A 27317-nucleotide genomic window follows, 5' to 3' on the forward strand; every position below is an offset into this window, starting at 1 on the left:
TCTTTTCTGTCTCTGCTTAGCTCTTGAGCTGCCCACAAAGTGGCCCTTCCATCTGAAGTACCAGTTATTTTGTCTGTCAAGAAGCACTTGCGAGCTTGGAGGCAAATAGCAGTTAGGAAAAGTATGCCTGCTTGAAGTGGAACACACTGTAGAATAACATCTTTGCTGTGTTTTTAATTGTAAATGTAATTAGCAAACAAGCTCTGGCGGATTAAGAATGCGAAACTTTCACTGCACATGACTTGACCCTGTGTTAGCCAAGCTAGAATGGCATGTGCTGTTTAACCTATGGCAGCTCTGTGTTTTTATCTTGGCATGTTTGGTGCTCTTAGATTCTGTTTTGTAGCGATGACCTTGCCCGTTCGTTTTCTTAGCATCCCCTGTACTTTGGACTCTCTTCAGAAATACAGCAACAATCAGTCTTGGAAACAAAAATGTGCTCATACATACTCGTTTGTTGAGCTGTTTGGTGTTAACATTAATTGCCCTTTTGGTTCTGCAGACAAGTTTGAAAAAGCAAATAGTATCTATTGTCACACAACGTGTATTGGCTTATAGGGTGGTTTCCCCCTTGCTTTCTTCTCTGGGTTCAATGTATTTTCTTCTCCCCTCACCTGCAGAAGAAAAGATTTCAATGTTTAGATTTTGGGGGGTCACATCATCCACATTCTCAAGCCTTGTGCTCACTTCTTCAGCCTGTGCAGAACATTTTGGATGCACAAACATCTTGCAAACAATAGACATCAAATCATTTCAGAAAGTCACAAACTTTTGTGTGTGTCTGGTGAGGGAGGGGGTGTTGTTTGCTTTCTTATGCAAATTTCATCATGCTAGAGGTTCTTTTCTGCTCCCTTTGTATGCCGTATTTAAGTTGCAGTAACATGCCATGACCAAGCTGTTTTTGTTTTGTTTTTTAGTGTGAAAGGGAATGGATTGAGAATAGAGAGAGGCGGCGTATCTTGTCCGATTCTGCACTGCCGGTGAGGCGTTGATTTCTAGGGTACCTCCATAATTATTATGTCCTGGTTATGGGAGAGGAAAGGGAACTACTCTAGGCAGAAAATGCAATTTGGACAAAACTGTGGACCCAGACATTCAACCAAAACTATTGTCACATGCTCTTTTTGCATGTATCAAAAAACGGTTGTGTAGTTTTCCAAACCACCAACTGGGAGCATCTTCTGTGGTGACAAAGGAGACAGCCTTACACCTGTCTCTTGAGTTGACGATATATAGTTGAACTGATTGTTTTACTGGAAGACACCTGTGTTTATAATATTTGTTTATAATATTTATTACCTGAATGCCAAGATTTCCTATCCTGTGGACATTTTTCTTTTCCCCTTTGTTTTTAAAATTCTATTATCCCACTCTTAAGCTATAAAACATTCTATAGAAATGGGATAATCTTTGTAAACAGTCACTTAGAAATGTATAGTCTGCTTAGTTAAGAATACCATCATAAGAATGTCTTCACAAATGTTTACTCTTCTGCTTTGTTTTTCTATAGGATTGCTATCCTTTAAAAAACTGTTGCTTCTTCCTTGTAAAAATGCAGGGAGAAGTAAAGGACCAATATATGATTTTCTGTTCCTGACATGTATTTACATAAAAGATTGTGTAACTTTTAAGTATGCACCTGAAAACAAGTACAGTTTTTTTTCCCACTTATATAGATATCACTTTCTAGGTCTGGAAATTTTAAGATGTATCTAAACATAAGTTTAGCAAAAAGCTTATTGAGAGGAGCTTTGTACCAATCAGGTTTTATTCTTTGTGCAATGCAAATAAACATCAATTGGTTATCATAACCTGCACATATATAAGAACCTGGTTATTCTTTTTGTGCCAGAAAATTCTTAAGATTTTCCACATTTTTCTGTGATAGTTTTTAGAGTAGTGGTGGAGCTTATGACTGGAAATATTTGCAGGTTCCCTGCCCCTCTTTTCCTGGTTCTAAAAATAAACCCAGAAAATACAGGATAACAAAATAGTTTCTGAGTCATAGCATCTTTGGTTTTGAGTCCACATCTACGTCATACATTTCATATGTGAGAAGTACTCACAAATGTTTTGATACAACTTAATTCAAAATCCTGCTTATAACCAGTCCTCACTCATGTTCTGTCTTTCTAGACATTTCTGTCTTCTCTCCACTTACTGCTTCATTCAACATTTCCAGTGTTTCTATGTTTATGCTATTTGCTTTTTTGGTAGCTGTGGGGTGAGCTGACAGGGGGAAGAAAATAGGGGTGTTCATGCTGCAGTAAGATGCTAAGCAGCAATTCCTCTGAAGCCTAAAACCTTAATGCCCATTGCCTGCCACACTTTAGTAGTCAATTTGGCATATATGCCTCTTCTGTCAAAAAGAGTATCTTAAGGGAAGAGGAGCCTTTGTGTAACTAACTGGTCTATTCTCCGTTGATAATTGAGTCAATGTAGCCTTCAGTGCACTCTAACCTGGTGGTAGAAGCAGAGGGAAAAGGTACAAAAATGATCCCAGGATAAACCTGGGCTGATGTTCTAATGTCTTTAGAAAGGTTTACCTTAACTTTTCCTGCGTGCCTTCTGCATTAATAGGTTGTAGAAACATCCTTTTGCCAAGGGTAACAGTTGAATCAAATGCAGTTGCATATGCACACATTTTCATAAATGACGGTGGATGTTTGATTTAAAATAAATGTATATATGGTTCTAGTTTCCTTCTCATACAGATATTGCATGAGTGCTAGAAAATAATCTGATTAGTCTGTGTAATGTGCATATATGCAAATACATTTATACAGCATGCATTCCTGTGCTATAATTATGCACAAATGTATACTGCAAATGATAATATGTGTGCAAATCAGTACTCAATATATGTGTATATTTTTATAAACTAATGTCCGTATGTCTAGCATGAAATTGCTAATCTGTATCTGAACAGGCTACTTGCATCTATATTTCTAAGTATCTTTAGAGGAAAAATAAAGTTAATCTTATCTCACTAAAAAGTAGTTCTGACTCAGTGCTTGTGGAACATAAAAAATCCTTGTGTATAAGATAACAAATGCAAAGTAGTCTTCTATGTAAATATAGTGCACATATATAGCTTATCAGTAGATGTAGCTTGATACAGAGTGAATATAGCAGAGGAGCAGGTAGTATGTTTTCGAAGTTTTTGAGTGATCTTTTTGCCTGGTTAAAATTCAAGAATAAAAAAGATGTCCGAAATCATGAGCGAATACAATTCTGTTTTGTTAAGAATAAGCTGGTTACTTGGGTATTTTCATTTGGACCCTTCAAGAACTTTGTGGGGAAGAGGTGTGCATGCATGTGTGTGAACTGTAGATATTACATCCAATGACATCAGTGTTTCTCTTGTTAAGTAATCAAAAAGCCAGGAGTAATTTTAAAACAGCAGTTTCTGTCGGACTTTGTAATTCAATTTCTCAGTGTAATTCTTAAGAAAGAACCATGCAGAGAAAATCATACATGTTAATGATCTCTTTGCAGGGTTCCCCAGCTTTCCAAAATACTTTCTTGTTTTAATAGAAACAATGTAGTTGAATTCTACTGGTTCACTGAAAATGTTTGACACAACTATATTTGCTAAGAAATTTGTGTGAGGAATGCCTTTGAGGAATGTCCAAAGTTGCATTATATTTGCAATTAATTCATTTTTCTTTATAATGTTCAATTTAGGAATGGGGGGGGGGTCGGACCAAAAGCTCTTTAATGGTCAACTGGAGAGTAACCTGTCTTCATCCCATTAGGTTTTGGCTGTTCTTTCTGTCACGGTGAAACTTCTTTACTTCAATCTCTGCAAAATGTTATAGATTCAATTCCCCTGTTGGCCTGGAGTTAAAAATTAATCCATGAATAATAAAAACCAATCAGTCTTGTTGAGTTTAAGAGGGATTAGAAGAGAGGGGTCTGCACAGAAGCGTTATATACCTTTGTGCTGATGTTGTTGGACTATTAGATATTGCACTGGGTCTCACTGGTTTATCAGATAACAGTGCCTGATTTACAAAATACAGTTGTTATCCTGATGACTAACGAGCCTAATATTGGATGGATTAGCAGGGGTCACACAGCTAGTGCCTATTACAAGTTCTCAGCCCCTTCTGAGATAATTCGGCTCATTTGAAAGCTTTTTGACGGTAAAGCAATTGGGACAAAACATGTTTGTACAAGAGTAGTTCTTGCTACTGCTGCTTATTAGTTAGAGAGAGCTTTTCAAAGGGATTTAGATTATTAATACCCATTGAAATCCATTTGGGGATTTAGATGCTCAAACACCAACAATGTTTTCAGAGCCGTACACTTCACAAATTTATTCACAATGGCTCCTGCCCTGAAGAGGTTACGGTTCAGTACGTAAGTACTAAACCCAAAATACTGGCAAGATGTTGGCCACAGCAGTAGTTTTTAAGTCTGGCTATTTCAGCTTTTAGAATATTTTATTTCCTCTTCTGCTTTTATACAGTAAAGCAAACCTAACCTTTTCATTTCCTGAATTGATACAGGGGAACTGTATCAATTTAGGCCTGAAAGTGGGGGGAATTCCTCCTCCTCATGACTCTAGGAGCAGGCTACATTATTCTGTGATATAACCCTGATTATTTTATTATTTTCCATTGTTACCTTGTGTTTTCTTCATTTGTATACCACTAGAGACCTTCTGTTATTAAGCAGTTAAAATATAATAAATACATAAAAATAGTATTTACCATTGTCAAACTCTTACCATATTTACTTGTGAATTCTCAGTTTTATGATGTCATGAAGTGAAGAAGTAGTGTAGTCTTCCATTTGCTTCATCCTTATCTCATATCCCAGAACACACTCAGCTTGCACAATGCTGTAAAACCATTTCCTAAGTCTTGTATCATGGTTGCCTGAGTGTCAAACAGCTGTGTCATATGAACATGAGAGGAACCTGGCTGGATTGGACCAAAGGCCTGTCTAGTCAAGCATTCTGTTCCTCTTGTGGCCAATGAGATGCTCCAGTGAGAAGCCCATGAACCAGACCTGAATACAATAGCACCCCTCAGCTCATGTTCCTCATTTCCAGCAACTGGAATGGAGAAGTACATTGCCTCTGATACTGCATATAATACATAGAGCCCTCATGACTTGGAGCCATGAATGAATTTGTCACTCCCCTTTTTTCAGTGAAGTCCTGTTGCTCTGGCTCAGGAAAATGTGAGGGACCTGCTGCCTTGAGTGCTTCACAAGCTGCACAGTTAGAACTCAGAACAGCTTGTTCATTGAACACGAACACTAATTTTTCTAGCATACACCCCTGCTCATCAGTCTTATATCTAGCATGATCTGTATGCCAGCAGATCTAACGGAATGGATTCCCTCTGTTTGCGGGTGTTGGGACCTCCAGAGCAGTCTTGGGGAGCATGAAGGGGGAGGAGAACAAGGGGAGGCTCCACTGTACAAGCAGGATTCTGCTCATAAGGTGTTGAATGTCCCCATCGTGAGAGACCAAGAATGACCACTAACTTTGGAACAGAAGGCCTGTTAAACAGGTATACTTAGCATTACACTATAAATAATATTATAGAGAGGGAAACCATGGTGAATTTGTTTCTACATGTAATAGATGCTGATTAAGGATTTTGTTCTACTACTGCTGTCATCTGGTTAAAGAAATACTAGTTGGCTAATTGTAAGTGATTTCTAAGGCTATGTATGTGTCTATGAGAGTAAGTCTCTGAACTCCATGGGACATACCTCTGAAAAGACATGAATAGGATTTCAAGTGTTAATCAACCAAGTGTCGTCGTCATCATCATCATCATTGCATTCCATGTTACTTTTTCAAGGAACCCAGGCTGGCTTACAAGGAATCATCCTTTCAATTTTATGCTTACAACAACATTCCTGCAAGGTAGATTAGGCTGAAAGTCTGATTGACCGAAAGCTATTCATTGAGCTTCATGGCTGGGTAGGGACCAGAACACAGATTTCAACCCATTGGAACACTAATCATTACGCTACACTCGCTCCCATACATAAATGAGCAAATGAATAAAACTATTCTTTTAGGGAAAAAAAACTTCCATCCAATTATTGTTACTAGATGAAGTGTGCTTGTATTATAGCATGCATTATTTTAGAAGAGGCATTCGTTACTCTTTCTGCATGAGTGAGTATGCGAGTATGAAGGAGAGAGGAGGAGGGGGAATATTTCTTCTAAGGCATTTGCCACCCATAATTTTTGTAATGGTTTTATTAAAAATAATTAGCAATGTTAAAATATTTTCTTAGTTATTTGGGGGAACTTTTTCAATCAAGCCAACATGTTTTGATTAATTAATCTTATTAATTGACTAAACATGGCAGCCCTAATTATAATATGGTTATATAGCATGCCTGCATACTGAAACTATGCCTTAGTATGTTTGATTGGAATAATTGTGTATATCCAACCCATTCCAAAATATGAGAGGAATCAACCCCATAAATGAAGCCACAGCCTTGAATGTACAAGAGGTGAGGGCCTCAAGGACAGGACATTTTGGAGGGCACTCATTCTAGGGTCATGGCATATAACAACAATCCACCCATCCTCATATGCGTCCGCTGCTTTCCTCTTTGTTCTTTTGCATGCGTCGGATTTTAACTTGCAAGCTGCTTAGGACAGGGTGCTGTGTATATTTGTATGCTATACATCTGGTTTCTGTTTGCATAGAAAATGCTGCACATTACAGGAGGCTTAAAAAGTGAACTAGGACTAAGATATCACCAGGAATCAGTATGTGAGGATGATTGAGGCAAATTTGGGACCTCATTTCATCATCCTTCCATTCATTCATTTATTATGTTTCTGTACTGCCAAAAGACCCTGCCCAGTTTGCAGTTGTTCACTGCTCAGTTAAACTGGTTTGTTATCATGAGATGACATTATATAGATTGGAAAGCAAAAGGAAGACAGAACAACGGCCTTGGGTACGGCACAACATGCTGTACAAGACAAATCCATACCAATTCAAGAAAGGTAGTTTCACTGAAGTTAGAATGCCTTTTAACCTGGTACATTACTTTTCTGTAGTGTTAATGTGAGATGGGAAGAGAGGAATCCCAGTCTGTGCACTTTTTTTCATTCAGTTTGGCTAATGCAGTTAAGAAGATCCCCCACACACGTTTCACTGCATTCCTATTCATGTTTACTAACAGGCTGTGTCTTCAAAAGTTATTCCCAGGTAAGTGTGCATAGGCTTGCAGCCTGGCACTTTCCTGGATGTAAGCCCCTCTGAACATGGGGGAGGGGGGTTACTTCTGAATATGCATGCCTAGGTATTGACAGTATGCCACCTTTTAATATTCCTTAACTTGTGGAAATGTCATGGATCATAATAAGTGCTCCTTTAAAAAAATGAAAACCTTAGAAAAGTAAACTTTCAATAATATACAAGCTGGGGCTCCAAGGAGCCATAGTATGAAACATGCCATTGCTTAACTAGGAAGATGCATCAGCACACATGGTCAGTGACACTAACTCGGTGTTTTGTAGAAGGGTTGTGACAAAAACTCCTTTGTTTTGGCTGATACAGGCTGGCTCAGCTGAGCATCCTCCGAAAGCAGTGATTGCATTTTGGGCCCATATGTTGTAATGGCCATAGAAAGTGAATGCAGAAGAACGCGACAGCCCCCTACAGGGCTTGACTGGCACTTAGCAGCACATGGCTTTCAGCGCAGCAAGGAGGCATGGATGCTGTTGAATTGCATTGGAGGGTCAGTCCTAGTATTCTTTTTACAGATGTAATCTTGAGAGGTAATGAAATTACACTGTGGTTTGAAAGGTAAAATACAAATTCCTCTGCCATACTTCGTTGATTGTTTAATCCCTTTCTCAGGCACAGAATTGTAATGCTTGAGATGAGCATACAGATTAGGTGTTCCAACTAACATCCTTTTGCCATCTCAGGATTCTGCCTTGGAAGTATTTCTCTAATTGGTGCAATCTCATTTTGTCCGATATGAGCAATGGATATTATATGCTATGAATACAGTTAATGCCATCTTTATCATTTATAGTCCCGTGTAGTTTCTTCTCCTTGGGAAGCATGTGCATATAGCATAAACAATACATTGTAGTCGATCTAGACTCATTTTATTCATATAAATTAGGTACTCTATACTACCTTTTTTATTTAGATAAAATCTTCTCCCCATTCCTGAGCTTAAGTAATCCTATTTTATTCAAGCTTCTATCTCCTGATATTCAGTCTTTTTCTTTTTCCTTTCTTCACCTTTTTATTACCATGCTAAAGAATTTGATCAGCTTTTTTGCTGTTATTTGTATTTGGAACTAATACCTATATTAGTTCCATATGTAGGAATCTTCTGTCTGTGCTGTATGGCAAGATCCTTCTGTAGGCAAATTACAGTGTAAGTCTATATGTTTTTAGTCAGAAATAAATCTCATTTTAGTCAATTGAGCTTATGCCAGGTAAGTGTATGTAGGATTGCAGTCATAGATTTTATTTATTTATTTTGCAGCTGTTCCCATGCTTGATTACCATTAGCTTTTTCTCGAAACATTCAGTTTCTATTCTGCCTTCTCTGGATTTTGTCTCAAGCAGAAACATGTTTGGTTGCATTATATGTGATGGTTTATTCTTGAAATACTTCTGTATAATACTGCACATATTACTTGTTTTTAAAACATACTCTATGTCATTTTGTCTAATTTATTTCACTTAATGTACATTTTCAAGAAAACATTTATTGCTATCCAGTGATGTTCTGAATATTAACTTTCAGAAGACATTTTCCCCATTAATAAATTTGTGGCCCCCAGTTGGAAAAATAATTAGGCATGTCTCAGTCAAAATTAATCACTTTTCAATTTTGGTGCTTTATGCAATTCTATGAATACCTACTCAGAGAAGTCCCTTTGTATTAAACGGGGTGCACCCGTAAGTAAAGGTATATAGGACTATAATCTTGGGCTTGTGTTTGACAGTATAATCCTATCATGTCTACTCTAAAGCAACTGAGTTCATTGGGATGTTTTCTCAGGTAAGTATGTATGGAATTGCTGTCCAAATCTCTTTACAATCAGTGTTGCTTGAAGATGCCTAACTTTGCTTGGAACATGTTTTCCCTGCATTAATCACTGCACAGAGCTTTGGTTTTAAAAAGTACGCCATTTCCAACAATTCTTGGGCCAATTTCCCTCACCATGTCTGCACAACTACATGTGCATACGAAGGGGCAGGATGAATGAAGTAGGGAGAGCAATATGAGGAAGAATTTCATGTAGTTATTTGCACTGGGTATTTTTATTTCCTGAATGATCCGACCTACGTTATCCTTGCATTTGGAAAAACTAGGCAGTAGTATAGCAAAAATCTGTGATCTTCACTATTTTTTAAGCATAGTTTTAAACTGCCTAATCTCCTTTGTATATTCAACAAAGTTTTGTTATTTGGATTCAAGTACTTTTTAAACCTTTCTTGTTAAATAAGATTTTGCCTGAGCCACTGAACGATTCTGTTATTTCTGTATTGTTGGTCATAAAACTACAACTGGTGCATTTTTATTTTTTTTAACGCCCCTTCAAAAAAAGGGGGGGTCAATTTCAATGTTTTCAACAAGCAGATAAACCTTCTTTGTAGTATCCTACCCTGCTTCTCCTCCCCCCCACATATGTATACCAGAATGAAACACTGTATTATAGATTGAACACGGCCAAATAAAAATGTGGATTGATTTTTTAAATAAACAAGATCTTGAACATAACATAACAAAAGAAGAGTCATGCTGAATTGGGCCAAGAATCCATCTAGTCCAGTATTCTGTTCATATAGTGGCCAACCTGCAGGAAACTCACACGCAGCACAGGAATGCAGCAATACCCCGCTGTCCATTTTCCCGAGCTACTGGTGCACATCGCCATACTGTCTCTGACACTTAAGGAGGAATTTAGCTATCTGAACTAGTAGTCAGTAATAGCCTTATCGTCCATGAATTTGTCCATCCTCTACTAATCAGAAAGTGGTGGCCCCCACTACATCTTGTGGAAGTGAATTCCATATCTTAACTATACAAAGTACTTCTTTCTATCTGCCCTAAATCCCCCACTGGTCAAAACCCCAGGCTGGTTCTAGTATTAAGAGAGCGGGGGAAAATTGCCTTCCTATCCTATATTGCTTCCCTATCCTGTATATCCTATCGTATATATACCACATCAGTTTATATTGGAAGTTGCAGATCTTTCTTTGTCCCAATGTGCATTACTTTACATTTGCTTACTCTGAATCATATTTGTCATTTTGATGCTCATTTCTCCAGTTTGGAGAATTCCTTCTGGAGTTCCTTGCATTCCCTTTGGTTTTAACCACCTTAAATAATTTGGATATTAAATTTAAAAGGGCTTAAAGTAAATCATGCCTAAATCCCATTGACAAGACTATGATTTCAAGCAATAAGAGTGAGGTCTGCAGTGAACTCTAAAATATATTCATTTTCTTTCAAAATTCTTGTGATAATTTACAGGGATGGAAATTAGAATTTCAATTTTTCGTTCTTTCAGGGACTGTTAGTAGTGGAATTTGAAGGAAATATATAGAATCTTAGAGGATGGGAAGCACAGTGATAAAGTGGCAAGTGGTGATCAGCAGGTAGTGTGGTGTGCTTCCAATATGAAAGAATGTACTCAGTAATGCATATATTAAGTCTTTTTTAAAGCAACGGCTTAGGGGATGGAAGACCAATGGGTAAAAATGTTTTAAGTGAAATGCAACAGCTTTTCCTAGAATATAGTGTTCTGAAGAAAAAGTGGATGTCAGCTTCTCAAATTCCCACCTACAAAATGGGATTGTCAGCAAGCCTTGTTACTAATGTCCTCTCTTTCCCCGGCTCTGTTTCACCTCTGAGCAAGCAATGATGGGAGAGGTGAGGATGGCAGGTGGAATCCTTTAGTGGCCAGGAATAGCCAGGAGCCACTAGTTGTCTCCTCCTGATGTAGTTGTGGGAAGCCCAGGATAATCAGTTTTGCAAAACTCTGTCAGGTGCATTTATTGACTCAGATTGCCAGCTGCTTCTTTCTGAGTTTGAGTTTCATGCTTCCAGTGCATGAAACGATTCCCTTTGCCCTTTGGGAGTAATTTGGAGTGTGTTGGAGGAAGCTCCAAAGTAGCAACTGGGGAGTTGTTTTCAATGGTAAAATGCACAAAGGACAAAAATGTCAAATGAGGTGTGAAAGGAGATGAAGTGTGAACTCGCTGAATTTGCAAAGAATGTTTTTGGGGGGATTTTAAACACACACTCACACACACAAGTTAAGCGAAGGGGTCAGAAACTGTAGCAAGCACAGATGAAAACCAGGAAGCAAAGAGGAAAGGCAGGAGGCAAGTCCATCAGAAGCTCCACCAAACTGGCAGAGGGCAAATCTGTCAATAATGACTTTTGGTGAGGTCATCATTATTACAGGAGATACAAAACTTGGAAAGTGAAGACCTCAGAATATAGGAATAATATTCAGGATGACTTAGTTAGGATGTAAAGCTGGGCTGAAACTAACAAAATGTAACAGACAAATGCAAGATTCTGCATTTAAGCAAGTAAGAAATACAACGAACATCTTCAAAGGCAAGCTTCTTAACTGGGTTGAGTCTAGAATCTGAATCTTCAAAGTCCCAGTACAGCATGCTAACCTCTAAACTACACTGTCTCTCAGTACCTTACATGTGGTGGGAGGGGTGGTTTAACAATGGAACCAATTATCTAGATGAGTGGTACTTTTTCTTGGGAGGTCTTCCAACAGAAGCTGGAAAGTCACCTAATAAGGATTTAGATTTTAGGTTCTAGATTTTGATTTCATGAAGTGATCAGCAGGTTGGACTAGGGGTTCTAGGAGCCTTCTCTGACTCCAAGGTTCTGTGATTCTGTGTAAGCAACTTCAGTAAAAAAATAATGGGGTTCTAAGAGAAACTTCAAATACACAAAACACTATGAATTTGATAGCTGTAATACCACCAAACTGAGCTTCACATTAAGTTGACAGCAGGGAAGAAGATACAGAGAGATCCAGGGTACCTGCCACTTTCATTTTAAGTTGACGCCTCTTCTCAAGGACTAATATAGTCAGTACATGAACCAGATGCTTAGAAATGTCATTTGTGTAGAAAGTATGCTTTGCACACAGGATTTTGGAGGCTATAGGGAGAGCCAGAGATTTGTATAATGATTGATGGAAGCTGATAATCACTCTTGACATGTCTGAAAGAGAACAGGAATTAAAAGGTGTGCGTTCGTTTAAGCAATATACCTTTAATTGCTTAATTGTATATTCCTCATTTAAGCAATGTACCATGTTCACTGCTGGGGAGTTCAAAGAGAGATTGTGAATGGAGGAATTAGCCAAATATATAGGCTGGCAATCAGAAGTTCTTACAAAGTCTGGTTCAACCCTTTTGAAACCTGGCAGTTTCCTTACACTACTGCATTTGATAAACGGCATGCAGTAGCTCCAAGGAGAAATAGTTTCATGTTTGAGGTTTCCAATATGAAGCTAATAGCGGCTACTTAATGCAAGAGTTATGCAGGAAGATTAAAGAGTGAGATGCTGCTTAACAGCAGTAACAATCTGGGGTTAGCCTGATGTTCTTTTTAATTGAAGATGGCAAAGTTTGAACCGTGGACCTTCTGCAGGCTAAGCATTTATTCTGCCCTTGAGCAATGGTCCCTTTCCTGCATTCCTGAGTGTCTGAGCATAAGAAAAGTCAGAGATCAGGGATTATGTGGTGTAGAAGCAGGAGGAGAAGGAAGTTTACAGGGCTTGGAAGATGCAGTTTGCAATTTTCAGAAGAGTCACTACATTAATCTGTTGTTGCTGCAAACATGGAAAAATCTCAGACTCAAACATGTATTATGGCACAAACTTTAGTGGATTAGAATCTCCTTCATCAGATGAATGAACTCTTGTTCAAAGTGGCAGGTACACATGCAACATATACACACATCTGTTTTCTATATATATGCTTGGGTACAGAGTGGGGAAAAATAAGTTGTGAGTTCAGAGGGAAGGGAAATGTAAACACTGCAAACTGCAGTGATTATGGTAAATTTAAAGTGGATGCCAAATAATTGCCACGACCATTCACAGAGTAACATCGATGGTAAGACAAACATTTTGGCATTGGTAAACTAACACCTGTAGTGGCATAAAATCCCATTATTACAATTCATAATTGTACTTTTCCTCTTCCATTAAGTTAACCCATTGCTGCATCCACTCTGAATTGGTGATGTGGCATTATCACATGGCCCAACTGGATTGGCTGTGCATGGCATTCTCATGCACATACCAGCCCGAATCATGTTGTGAAAGAGGGGGAAATGGCAACAAAGGAGCAAGAGACAGAAAACAGGCATGAACAGGACTGAAATAAAATTGCATGTATCTTTTTCAACAACACCCTCCTGATACTATTTTTGGTAATGTTCAGAAGTGCAGCTTAACTGTTTGTGAAATCCCTCTATTTGCATTTTGAAGTGGTATAGTTCTGAAAGGACTGTACCACGTGCCTTTTTTACCTTTATGTCTAAATCAACTTTTAGTCAACAAAATAGAATAGTTCTGTAAGATATCTTGGTCACAGCTTTCCACAATAGTTTTCACACCTTCGGTTGATTGAAGATGTTTGAGCAGGATGGCAAGAAATGTACTACAAATCATCAAATAATTCTTTTCCTAAGATACACGGTTCAGATAAGATTTAAACGACTTGAGAAAAAAGCTTCATCTTAACATACACACAGAAACACACAGATGTGCACAAATGTACATGGCTGGGATAGAGCAGTGGACAGTACATTGTGAAGCTGGTGAGACTGCTACCCAGGTGCCCTAAGGCACTTTCAGACATGCCTTTCTTTTTAGCTGTGTGTATATTTACATTTGCTTGATTATCCAGCAAGCAAGGACAGAACGTTTGTTTCCAGCAGCATGCTTAATATCCTTGTGTGACCACAAGGTCCTGTTGGTTTCCAGGATGCACCAAACAGCAGCACTCAGTAAAATTAATAACAATGAAAGTACATTATATAATTCATCAATCTTTTGTTTCCGGCCTTGGAGCAATGCAGTATGGGCTATTCAGGTCATATAAGGACCAACACTCTCATTACAAACTCTTTCCACATCTCCTTTTTTCCAAGAATGGGATAGAGCTTTTCTCTATAACATTTGAAGCAGGAGGAGGTGTGGAAAATGAACTAACTGGGAGGAGAACCATATAAAGTGTAATAATTCTCCTGCACATGTACAGACAAGTTTCTTCTTAGAAGCTTCCAGGATGCCAACCAGATAATCTACAACATTGTTTAATGGCCTGTAGAGGGTTTAAAAAATATTTTTGTGTGAATGTAGTGCTTGTGAATGCAGCTGGTGGCAGGCACAGGGCAAATGAACTGATTCCAGCAAAGTAGGCTTCCTATTTTATTTTCATCCTGTTGCACCTTCTACAAGGGAACTTTTGCTTATCTGAGCTTTGATTGTTTTAATCTCCTTGTGTCTGAATTCATTTTCCCATGTAATGTATGTAAATAGCATAGAGAACGCCACAGCTGGACCTCTGATTATCTCAACATTTTATGATATGATATCTTTTTGGCTTTCTGTGGAAGAAAAGAGATGGGGCTTTACTTTATAGCTGTATCTTCACCTTAGCTCCATATTTTTGTCTATGCGCCATTACCTTCTTTGTACACCTCTAATTAATCTATTTAATCTAATCAAATGGCAGATTATTTAAGTCCATTACAAGATTGCTAATTATACATTCTTATTTGTTTCTTTTGCTTGGCCTTGTAGCCCACCCCATCCCCAAGTCATAATAACATGTCAAATTCAAAATCATATGTTTCATACTGCTACTACGATAATAATAATTTGCCATCAAAAAGCAAGCCTAGAATAGGCAAATCTTACCATTTTTCTGAAAGAACCATGGCAACATCTAGCTAGAGACTACTACTACTACTACTACTGCTACATTTATTGGATTTGCATCTTTCTTTTTTGTTATAGTGAGGAATTCAAGGAGGCTTACGTAGCTCCATTTTATCCTCACAATGTAGGCTGGGCTGGGAATGAGTGACTGACCCAAAATCACCAAAGTGAACTTCATGGCTGAGTGGGGACTAAAACCCAGTTCTGCCGAGCCCCCAGTCCAACACTCTGAGCCCCAGTTCCACTCTCTTAGACTTAACGCTTATGTTGAATGGTGTGGGCAGATGTTTAGGACCTTTTGGTGACTACTCCCAGACTTTGGAACTCCCTGCCAAGGGAGGTCAGGATGGCAGCTTCTTTCCTGTACCTTCCGTTTGTATGCAAAGAGGTTTTTTATTACAGCAGGGCTTTTGTCATCATGTAAGCTGTTTCTGAAGCAGGTCTAATATTTTTAATTCTACTATTTTTAATTATGTTGTTCAGTATACGTGTTTTTCATTCAGTTTGGTTTAGTTCTGGCTTGCTTTAATTGCATTTATTTTAATGTTGGTTTTAATTTCTGTTAGCCACTACAAGCACCATCTTGTTTGGTGAAATGGCACATCCAAATCAAGTGGATAAATACTGCTAGGACACAGTTCTGCCAGGATGCCCATAAGCCCCTGAGCTCAAAGGACTGCAGGTATCCAAGACAGAGCGGGGTGAGTGCTGGAGATGACCTTCACTTCCCCTTCCTCCTGCTCCACATTTTTGCTGGATAAGCATCCTGGAGGAGGGGGACAGGAGGTGTGAGAGGGTGAAGGTTGCCTCCTATTGTGGCTTCCCTATCTCTTCCCCTCCTCATTCCACAAAACTGCCCAATTTACCCTATTTGAGGTCACTGTCCTAACTTCAGAGAGCAACAGGTTTAGGTTTTTTGTGCTGGTTGTGAGGGCTGGGGTTGGAGCTTCCCAATGCTGAATGCGGAATACTGTCTCCACCCTGGGAATCTGAGTTTTGCTGTGGTCCCTCAGACCCTGTCTAGAGTCCATAGGATTGATCCCTTAGTATAGAATTGCTGCTATGATATTCATATTGAATTATTAATCCCCAAGATTGATTATGGTCTCTGTTGTGCTTTGTACTGTTAGAAAAACACAGAAAGAAATCTTCTTAGTCCCAGCATTGAAATGATCTAAGAAAATGCAGCAAGAGCTAAATAGAAAGTACACAGAAATACAGGAAAGAACTTTGTGGTTCGGGCAGCTGACTACTACTGAAAATTTAATTCCTTGTTTTTTTTTACTTTGATTGGCAAAAAGAATGAATTCTTTTTGGTCACAATTGCATTAAAAACAAAGTATCTTTCTGGAGGATTGTTTTATTGTAGGTGATGCAAAATGTGCCCTTAGTAGGCATGTTCAAAGCCTGCAGGTAAAATGTTCTTTGGGTTCCTTTTTACGGTCTGTGAGCAGAGGATGTCTGGGCAAAGAAATTCTTTGGGTTTTGGACAGTTCTTTTTGGGCTGCTGTTCTTCAAATGCTGCAGAGTGTTCAATTCAGTCAAAAAGCCCTGAGTATATTTGCATATATGTTTTTTGCTTGCAGTCCTAGCATCACATGTAGTTGTAATGGTGCATAGGCATCAAACACTTGTGCAAGTGGAGGTAGTTTAATGTGAACAGTTTAAAGGATTGCAAGAATGCATATAGCTCAATGCCAAAGGTTGTGAGAATACATCACATTTGGTCATTTAAGAATGCCATATAATTGGATTTCTTGAAAGCATGGTGTATTTTGAAATGAGCACCAGAATATTCACAATTGCCTTGAGATAGCAAGGATCGGCAGGAATGGAACTGGCCCTGCGGTGAAGGAGAGTGACTGCCTCAGTAGGCAGGTGCTTCTGGTGGGAGATACTTCTTGTGGGGAGCAGTGGGTGGGGAGCAGCAGTGAGACAGACAGAGCTCCCTGTGCCTTGTGGAAACCCCACCTTTCCCCAGTTCGTTTTTGCAGTGGAGGCTGCTGGACTGTCCAGTGCTAAATTAAGATTAATGTGCCAGTCTCGGCTGGGCAAAGGCACTTTGCTGCCCAAGCTGAAGGACAAGATGGAGCCTTCTCCATTCCACATACAGAAGCTGACCAGACAGGCAGGACTCTTCTCCAACGCTGGTGGTGGAATAGCCTCATCTACCACACTTGAGGGCCGCATGTTAGTTTAGGGGTCGCATGCCTGGCTGTGTGGCAAGCATGACTCATTCCTTAACAAGAGGGGAATGGCTGGAGGGTCAGGAAGAATAGCCAGACACGTGCCACCACTGCCTCCAGCCTTTGCTGTCGGAGGCTGTAACTTCCTTCTGCCAAATGGAGAGCCAGTGTGGTGTAGTGGTTAAGAGCATGGGACTGGGACTCGGACGATCTGGGTTCTAGTCCCCGCTCAGCCATGGAGCCAACTGGGTGACTTTGGGCCAGTCACAGACGCTCAGCCCAACCTACCTCACAGGGTTGTTGTTGTGGGGAGGAGGAGATGTAAGCTGTCTTGAGACCTTTGTAGGAAAAAGGCAGAATATAAATCAATAGATAGGTAGGTAGGTAGGTAGGTAGGTAGATAGATAGATAGATAGATAGATAAATAGATAGATAAATGGTAGGACTGGCCCTGCTGTCACTCTGGCCAGTCCCTCTGCACACAGTGTACATGCTGATTTGTCCATTAAATTCCATTAACATGCCTTCTGGTGACAATGTCTAGTTTCATAGGTGCTATGTGCTAAGGCTATGCTTAGGCTTAGGTGTAGAGCAGCTCAGAGTATAAGGGCTGATGTAGCCTTGAATTCGTGTATGAATTTTTCATGTTAATGATGCAGAGGGCAAGAAAACCTTTTCTGTATCATTTGGACATTTATAGCAACTGTGGAAGTTCATTAAAGCAAGAGGCAATTGCATAGCTATTGTGGATATTTAGCATTTCAAAGTCAGTAAATTCTCAAATGCCAGCAACAACTAGTAAAAGGATGGAAAACCTGGACTTTGGAATAGATTGTAGGCATTCATTGAGCCCACAGACGGAGTTACCATGCTGGAAATTCCAGGTGATTCTGTACTAGATAATGATATGATACATGGCAGATTCTTAGGCTGAAAAGGGCTGGGTTTTTCTTTTCAAAGGTAGGGATCAGTAAAACCACTATTTTTGAGCTCACCTGCATGCTTGAGAAATCACCTCCTCAGCATTATTGCTGATTTCAGATATCTAAGAGCTGGTTCAGATGTTACAATTTGTGTACACAAGCTCCAAGTCCACAATTGCTTAGGCAAACATACTGGCCACCGTCCAACACAATAGGCTTAAGTGCACTTAAGTCTGCATTGGATTGTGGCCATTGAACTTATCATGGTGATTGGCCAGCAGCAGCTTCCTTGATTGTAAGGCAGTTTTTGCACCTATCATGATGCTATTGTCTATCTCACACACATTACAATTATATATAATGTTAAAAAGCTCTGTTCTCTTTATCAGCCCCTTCCTTCTAGATTTTTGCTTTCTTCCTAATGGAGTCTTTTTCATTTGATACATATTTTGCTCAACAGAGTCCAGTTTGCTATTTTGTGGCATTAGCACAGGAAAAATTAATAACTATTATCGTTCATGTTTGATTTCTAATGGATTCAACCAAAGCCATCCTCACTGTTTTGGTCTTGTACTAGATAAACATACACTTTTTATCAATTCTGTCCTCCATGGGTTCCTATTTATTTTAATTTTAACTGAATCACAGATTTCCAAGCTAAGGATGCTGGAAAATTTGGTTTAGTTCACATTTTAGAGCAAAGAGACATAGTTCATGGCTCCTAGATTTAGGTGTAATTCTGTTCTGATGATGCAGAGCCGGAGGAACAGCTGAGGCAATCTCTGTGCCCCTTCCTTCCTCCCTTGCATTTCCACTAGGCAGGCTTTTTTGACCATCCAACTAGAACATTGGGGGAAGCTGTAGTGGGATCAGGAGGCTTTGTGTCGCCTCTGCTCCCCGCTCCCCAGAATGCCTCCCTTCTCCTTGGTAGAACATATGCCTGAATTTCTGGGAATCTGAAATTGCCTATGGCCCCCCAGATGCTGTCTACAGGCCATAGGATTGCTGATTACACTGGTCAGAGCACAGTTATCTTACGGACTGGGCACTTTCAAATTTTGCAATGAATTTCTAGTCTAAAAGAAGCCACGTACAAGGAAGCAAGGGCTGGAGAGGGAATTGTACAGTCTTGAGTAGATGCGATAGCATCTGCGATTGAATTTCCCATGTGCTTCTCAGAGGATACACAAGTTGCTAACCATTAATGTAGATATGGACTGATGGAAGATGGGTGATATAGTACATTAACTTTTACAGCCATGAGGGAATTCTATCATCTACCCCATCCTTGGCTTTGCATTTTTTTTTTGGATACACCTCCCTTCTTTAGACTTTAGAGATACAGACTTTATAGATGGACTTTGGCTCAAGTCATCTCTCCTCCCTTGGATCAAGACAAATAGGAGTTTATGTTGGTAGTGTCTATTAAAAGCAGCCTGCATATAAAATGAGACAATATGGCCTTGATAGCCTCTACCTGGGATCCTGTTGAAAGCCAGAGGGCTTCTGACCATCATTGCAGCCAAGAAAACTATCTTATTATGCTCCTGCAAAGGTTAATTGCATTGAAAGCTGCTCTTGTCTTCAGTGTATAACTGCCATGCAACTGCACCACAGCTGGGAGCACAAGACCTGCCGTGAGAGGAAGATCCTAAGCAGATGACTTGAGCAGAAGCAGATGCAACTCTGGCGTTTGTAAGGTGGGGGAAGAAGAACAGATAGATCCTCTAAATATAATGGAACCATAAGATATAGTTCTGTTTCTCCCTACCCCCTTGACTTATTTCCATGTCATCCTTCATACTGTTGCCTTGCTTTTTTCTTGTATTCCCATTATGTCTTTGCAATCCATTCTTTTGGGGCAGGCCATTCTTTTCTTCTTTCTTCAGGGAATTTATCTGTGAATGAAACTCCTTTACCAACAAAGCAGCTTTGCCTTAAATACAGCTACATGAGCATGTGTGAACAAATTTCCATCACAACTTAGGATGGAAATGAGGGCAGCTGCAACTAAAGGTATCCGCAATACCACCAATTTTAAACCAGTTTGAGAACAGCTAAGGAACTGTATATTTTGTGCACAAAATATGGATATTAGGCAAAAATAAATGTATTTTCTGCACAAAAATGTTTACGAATATTCATGTGAACAGTAAAAAAATCTCAATGTTTGGAAAGAACCAAATTTGAGATTGGGCAAAAGAGATACTGAGGAAAAATCGACAGATTCCTCCATCACTGGCTGTGAGAAGAATGAAGCAGATAATTGTTATTTTTAGGGCCTGCGTGGAGATATCTTAGAGGCTGTGGCAGCTTTCACCAGCTGGAAAGGGGCTAAGAGAGAATTGGGACAGACTGGGGAGGTTCTGCATGTGGTAATTTCCTGAGCAGGGACATGCGGCTTTTTGACTGCAAGTGCTCTAATATTTCACACACGTAAATAAGGGACTTTCTTGTATTACCTTCTGGTCCATTATCTTTAGAGGGTCTGCCTATATGTACTATATTCACAGACATCTGCTTGTGCTCACCCCCAGCTTTATTTCAACAGTATAGTTTATGGTAGGGTTGAGGGAGTTATTTGGTGCTGCTGCTGTTAAACTATTAGAAGTCAAATCCTTGCCAGTCAGCTGCAACGCATCCAGAGATTTACTGCTGGATCCAGAGATTTACTTTTGCCTCCACATGTTGTGATTCACATGTGACACTTTTTACATTACTCGCTTGAAAATCAAAATCGGATCAAGGTTTTATCAGGGACAAGCCTAGGGATGTAGGGATTCAGGCCATGGCCCCCTTCCCTGACCTGGTGCTCCGCAGATGTTTTTGACTTCAAATCCCATCAACCCCAGCCAGCATGGCCAGTAGTCAGAAATGTTGGGAACTTTAGTCCAAAGCATCTGGAGGACCAGATTGGGGAAGGTTGTCTGAAATACTATATTTTTAAAATGCTACCACAACCCCAAATTTTCAAGGAGTGCCAATGGGGGTGAAAGTCTGACAGATTTTCTTGACTGGGCCCTGCAGACTCCATTACATCAATCTTGTATTGATTACAGCTTCATCTTACAAGAGTCAAGACAGTATGCAGACTGTCCATTTTTTAAATGGATCATGATTTGCATATGTATAAAACCAGGAACATTTATACAAATTTGTGTCTTCTCTGCAAATTTTTGCAAATTGCATAAATTCATGAAATTGCAGTGCAGAAGTGGAGCTTTGCACAAATCTGAAATGAACAGTTCGGAGCTTCAAGGTGGCCAAGCTGGAGTGTGTGCTTCTGCAATAAGAGGAGGATGCCTGTATACCTCTCATGTTAATCCTACAACTAGACAACCATGAATCAAATCAAATAAGTTGGCTCTAGTTAGCACAAATTGCAGTTTGCACAGATAGTGCTAGAGATACATACTTCTTGCCTTCAAATTTGTGGAAATATTTTGAGCAATTTTGCAGAACACCCCACCCATCACCACTGAATTGGAAACTTGTCAGAAGTCCATCAATCACAAATGGAATGTTTCCAGTGTTGCACTTCCCTAGGGAGAAGAATATTTATGTATGTATTTATTTATACATTTGCATGCCACCCCATACTTCAGGAGTACTTTGTAATTACTTCCCACTATCCTCCCCAGTAGTCTTGTCTCCTCAGAAGTATGCATGGAAACATCATTCTTGATAAATTACCAAACCCAGGGTTTAAGTTCTCAGATTTACGTAGGGTTGTGTTTAGTGCTGGCCATTGATCAGTGCAGTGGAAACTGCTGGGAAACAGATTTCCTTGCTGCATTGCAGCCTCCTGTAGATCTCCTCCCCATCAGCTTTAGGCTGCTGCCCCCCAAGAAGATTTGGGTATGTGTGGTAGAGGAGAGACGCAGGAGGGAGGAGATCAAGGGGGAACTCCCACTGTGCAAACAAATGCCCACTTCTGTACCATGTGATTTAACTATGTAGTTTGTAGAGGTGAGCACTCAGCTGAACTTTTGTGCAACTACCAGGGATAGGTGCATGGCTTGCTACCTTACTTTGTCACAATGCTTTGGGTTTACCAGTACCATACTAAGTTTAATGTATTGCTTCATGTATTTTTAATTCATTTGTTGATTTCATTTATATCCTACGTATTGTTCTCTGGCAAGAAACCCAAGGTGGCTTACATAAACCTCTTTTTCATGTTATCACAGCAACCTTGTGGGGTAGGTTAGTGACAGTCCCACAGTCACCTAATGAATTCCATGGCTGAGTGGGGACTAGAACCTGAACCTCCTTCCACTGGCACTCTAACCAATGCACCACACTGGCCCTCTTATTGAGAAAAATGTGCATAACACTTGCAAAAACAGAACTCCCAGAGGTTCACATGGTGGCAATCTGAGGTGCTCACCCTCTGGGGGATGCTGTACAGAATTTTCCTTAGGGAAGCATTTCTTACTTGAACTCAGGGCCAATTCTGATATGACCAAACCAACATTTTTGTGACTGTTCTGTTCCTATATAAATCTGGGAGATGGGGTGGTGGCAGCTTCTGTAGCAGTGGCAGGGGTGCATCAGAGAAGTATGAATAAAATATATTCAAATAAGGTTCCCTGCAATTTCCCTATCCAGGCAATTGGCTCCAGTCCCTGCTCCAAAGCTGGAACTGAGCCACAGACAGAGCAACAGACTGAGGAGGTGAGCAAAGAGGGAAGGACCTCTCTGCTGTGTGATCCTTTTACTGTTGAAGTCAGATACTTCTGTCCACATAACAGGGAATAAACAGGAGTGCACTCCTATTGGATCTAGTTATATCCTCAGATTCTCTGTTGGGTCTCATCTCAGGAGGAGTCCACACATTCTCGCTCAGTGCGCAAGAACTCTCTGCTGCAGTTTGGCAGGTGGTATGGGAGGAAGGGAGCTTCCAGGGGAAGCAGGCCGCTGTGGCTGTGGCTCTTAGCTGGATGGCATAACGGACGGTGTAGTAAAGTCTAAGGTCTTATTTCAAGAGGTGGAGCTTGGACAGCTTGAAATATGCCTTGGCATGGGCCAGATTCAGCTGGGAGGGCAGAATTAGGCTAAAGAAATCAGAGCTGTTTATTTGATTAGATCACTGGATGAAGTCTCCTATCCTAAAGCAAAGGGAGATGTTGCTTCAGCAGGATGCAAAAACCTTATCAAGGTTGGTCATCCTGGAAGTGCTGTTTGCTTTGGCTCCACTGGGAACCTACCAAAGATTGGGAGGACTATGGCCCTGTTCAATAGCTGCTGGCTCTGACGCGTAGAGGGTGATCAGCATTGATTCTGAGCCCATTAAAGCTGTAGTTTCTGGCCTGGAATGACATGGGCAAACCCTCCTTATCCAGGTTGTCCTCTGAGCTTGAGCAAGGGGTTGAAGGAGTCAAGGCCAGCAAACATGACCAGGAAAGAGAATGATGGCTTATACACAGTCATGCTGGAAGAAATGTTTCTGCTTTCAAACAGAACTCCTCTCTTATTTACTTTTCGGCAAGTATAATCTGTATAATCAGGGGACTTAACATAATTAACAACACAAGTATTTTCTTCACTATCATCTTAAACACAAGTTGTTCTACAGATAGGGACTTAATATGCCAGACCCACACTCAGCAACACTTATTTTTCTTTTGAAATATAAATGAACATCCAGCGTGAGGAAACATTATTTGTTACTTATAAGGTCATACATCATGTTGTGAACTTGGTAGATGCTAAAATAAGACCTATGTGATGGATCCTGTGACTATGGGAATCGGTGTGCCTAAATTGGTTTTAATTCATGTACTCTGGATACATTGTGATTCAATCTGTAGAGCGGAAGGGGTAAAGTGTCCTAGAGATCTGAATGAAGGACAAGTCAGTGCGTGTGTCTATGGCAAAGGGAGTGTGGTGGAGGGGAGTCTGGTAAGAATGTTTTGGTGTCAGGAGGGCAGTTTGGTGTTTTGTAATGTTTTCCCCATGTGCATCGGGATCTCGTTGAGGAAGGGAGCAGCAAAGAGCTCTCTCTTTATTACAGTGCACATTTTATCTCTGCAGTCTTTGTGCAGACTTAGTTTAAAGATCTCGGCTCAATACCATTAGTGTATCTCTGCTGATGGCCCTTTATAAAATTGATTAGAAACTGGGCTTTTGCATGTGTGTGTGTGGGCTCTAATCTGATTTGAGTCCGAGATGGTATCTTTAATTCAGTGCATTGTGGCAACTAACTCACGAACTTCACCGAGAGTCAGGGTCCCTAATTTGGTTTGAGAATACATTAGCAAAACGAGCTCAGAAGGCCCTTTTGGAAGGAGGCGTTGTGGGGGGATGTGCCATCGGGAGTGTGCGTGCGTGCGGGGTCTACTTTATAGAAAGCTGCAGATTGAAACAAAGATCCTGGGCAAGATATTCTTGCAGCTGTTCCCAGGAAAGAATGAAGAAGAAAAAGAAGAAACCAAATAAAAGCAGAAGCTTGATTGATGGCCAGCATCATTGCACAGGTAATAGTCAGCAAAGAGATTAACCTTTAGTACTCGAGTCAAATAAGGGATCCTCAGTAGGCTCTGCTTACAACATTTCCTCTCCATACATGCACATCTGCCTCCTCGTGCTATAGACATTCTCTCTCTCTCTCTCTCTCTCCCCCTCCCCATCCCCCCCCACACTGCTGTTGCAATCTTCAAATGCCACACAATTAAAAACAAAATTACCATTATGGCACTAGGAAAGGGTTTTTGTTATTGTTTTGTTTGGGGTAACTTCTTTGATTAAAAAAAGATCCTAGGTCATTGATGAACCCATCACTGATGCTGAATGTTGAGCGATGTTGCTGATGAATCATGGTGAATACAGGCAAGTAGCCCGATAGTCTGTTACACAGGCAGATAATTCAGTTCAGCTTATCATTCTTATTATTAAAGAAAGTAGTGATGCTGTTCATGCAGTGGGTTGTCTCCCCTCACTTGTCTGCTTGCTTTTAAGCCTGATCACACACTGACAACAAATACAGTTCCCTGAAAAAAGTCCATGTGAAATAAATGGCATTTTGACAAAGAGCAGCAATAGGGCTTGTGCCAGGGAAAGGTGGCACTGCATATTTCTTGGACTCAGGTGCTTACCCAGATATTTTTAATGGGTTTTTAAAAACTCTGTATTTGTGCTTGCAAGTAGGATACTTTATGTGTAAATGGGGATAATTGAGGTAGCACTGCTACTGAGGACTGACTTTATCACACACACATCTAAACATGTTTGTGGAAAAGGAGAGCACCCATGCCAAAAAGAGCATTCCCAAGTGTTTTCCACCTTTGGTGGAGGAGTGATTAGTCTCACTCTTGTGAGGATGCAAAGTTCTGCAAAAGCACCAGTCCTCTCCTGCCAAACTTCTGTCGTCAAGGGGAGAGAAAATGACATGGTTCATATGAACAACCAGCCAGAGTATTGGTCCTTTTCTTACCCAACATTTAACTATGGTTTGTCTGCCAGGCAATCATGCAAAGCACAAGTTACTCTTTTAATTTCCGGTTTGTTTGATTCCCTCCTCCTTTGTTTCCTCTCAGATGTTTTTGCAGTGCTGTAAAGAGCAACCAGGTTTGTTTGTTTGTTTGTTTTTACCATTCTTGCCTGCCACCTCTGTAGCCTGGTGAAACACCCCTTGGTTCTCGATTCATATGTAATTATAACCCAGTTGACTGTCGGCTGATTGATAACTATCAACCAGAGAGAGAAAACATTTCATCCTTGACCCCACGAATGTACACTAAAAATGCAACAATTAAATGCATAAAAATACAAACCCCTGAAAAACAGGGATCAGCATTAACTGTTAAAAGTTCACTATAACAGTCCTGTCTTTGTCAGCCATCTGAAGGCCATTAAGAAGAGCCAGCATGGTGTAGTGGTTAAGAGCACAGAACTGCGACTCAGACAACCTGGGTTCTAGGCCCTGCTCAGCCATGAAACCAACTGGGTGATTTGTGCTTGTTGTAAACCATCCCGAGACGTCAGTAATGGGATGGTATATAAAAGCTTTAAATAAATAAAATAAATAAAGAGCATAATTATGAGACCCAGTCCCAAAACTCTGGATAACCTCTCCAGCATGAACAGACAGACTACAGCCCTGCGGGATTCAAAAGGGTGAATAATAGTCTTCTATTACAACTATCTAGGAATGCTCTGCCAAATAGGACCGGAACTGCTACAATATGGTACCACCAAGTTCCATCTCAGCCAAACATCCAAGAAAGATTCTTTGATCAATGATATCAAATAACTCTAAAAGTTGGTTCAGAGGAACCAATAGGGATGCATTACTCATGTCTTACTCCTGATGTAGGTCATCAAATAAGGCAACCAAGGCTGTTTTCCACCCCCAAACCAGGTCTGAACCTAGATGGAAAAGGACGTAGACAATCTATTTTACTGAAGATAATGCGGAGTTGTGAGGCTACCATCTGCTCCAAGACCTTACTCAAAAAGCGAGTTTTGAAACAGACCTATCATCAAGGTTGATAAGAACCTATGGATTTATCTTTAATAAAGGTCTCACTTACCACAGCCTCCTTTAGAGAAGCCAGAACATGGTGCTCTTTCAAGGATGTTGAAAGATATTAAAAGAAAATTCCTTAAAAAAATCCCAAGCCACTACTGTGATATTTTAAATTATTGTCAATGCAGAAATGTTTTAAGATAAAACTTGAATATGGAGTATAAAATAATTAAAAGTTACTTAACAAGTTTTATGCATATGCTACTGGATGGGTACATCTGCAGATTGCAAAAATCATGCCTACCATTGAAATAAAATATGATACAGCCCAACAAAGTGAAGAAGACTGGCCAGGTTGCCCATGTGCCTGCTCAGTCTACCATTGATAGGCAACTACAAGGTCCTTCCTCCTCTACTTGTGGCTCAAAATGGACATGGTCTGGACAGGCCTTCAAAGAACGGACTTTTTTCAGCACCATACACAAAGAGAACTGTCCTCTGTAAATGAGGATGCCATCCATCCATCAGAATCTTTTAGAGAGAGAGAGCAGAGCTCAGTGTTTGAGCACCTGATTGCAAACCAAAGGTCCCAGGTTCTGCCTTTAACATCTCCAGTTGAAAGGGTCTCAGGTAGCAGGTGATGGGGAAGGAGTTTGGCTAGGAAGTTTCTCTGCTGCCAGTGAGAACAGGCAATCCTGTTCATCAACCTGCTTCCTGTGTTTAGGAGCTCATCTGTAGGCACACAGATACTTGCTGATCACATACGACTCTCT

At 40.2% G+C, this 27317-nt stretch overlaps 1 protein-coding gene across 1 annotated transcript in view; it reads left to right on the forward strand.

Moving 5' to 3' along the window:
• Nucleotides 1-813: 813 nt before the first annotated feature.
• The window catches only part of ESRRB (estrogen related receptor beta), a 118414-nt gene continuing 91910 nt past the window's right edge, over nucleotides 814-27317 (forward strand). The window contains exon 1 of the mRNA XM_044436348.1: nucleotides 814-980. The gene's annotated coding sequence lies outside the window, so the exon portion shown is untranslated. The remainder of the gene's footprint in view (nucleotides 981-27317) is intronic.

The sequence above is a fragment of the Varanus komodoensis genome, unplaced genomic scaffold (assembly GCF_004798865.1).
Source record: "Varanus komodoensis strain SLA01 unplaced genomic scaffold, ASM479886v1 scaffold3, whole genome shotgun sequence".
In the NCBI taxonomy this organism is placed as follows: Eukaryota; Metazoa; Chordata; class Lepidosauria; order Squamata; family Varanidae; genus Varanus; species Varanus komodoensis.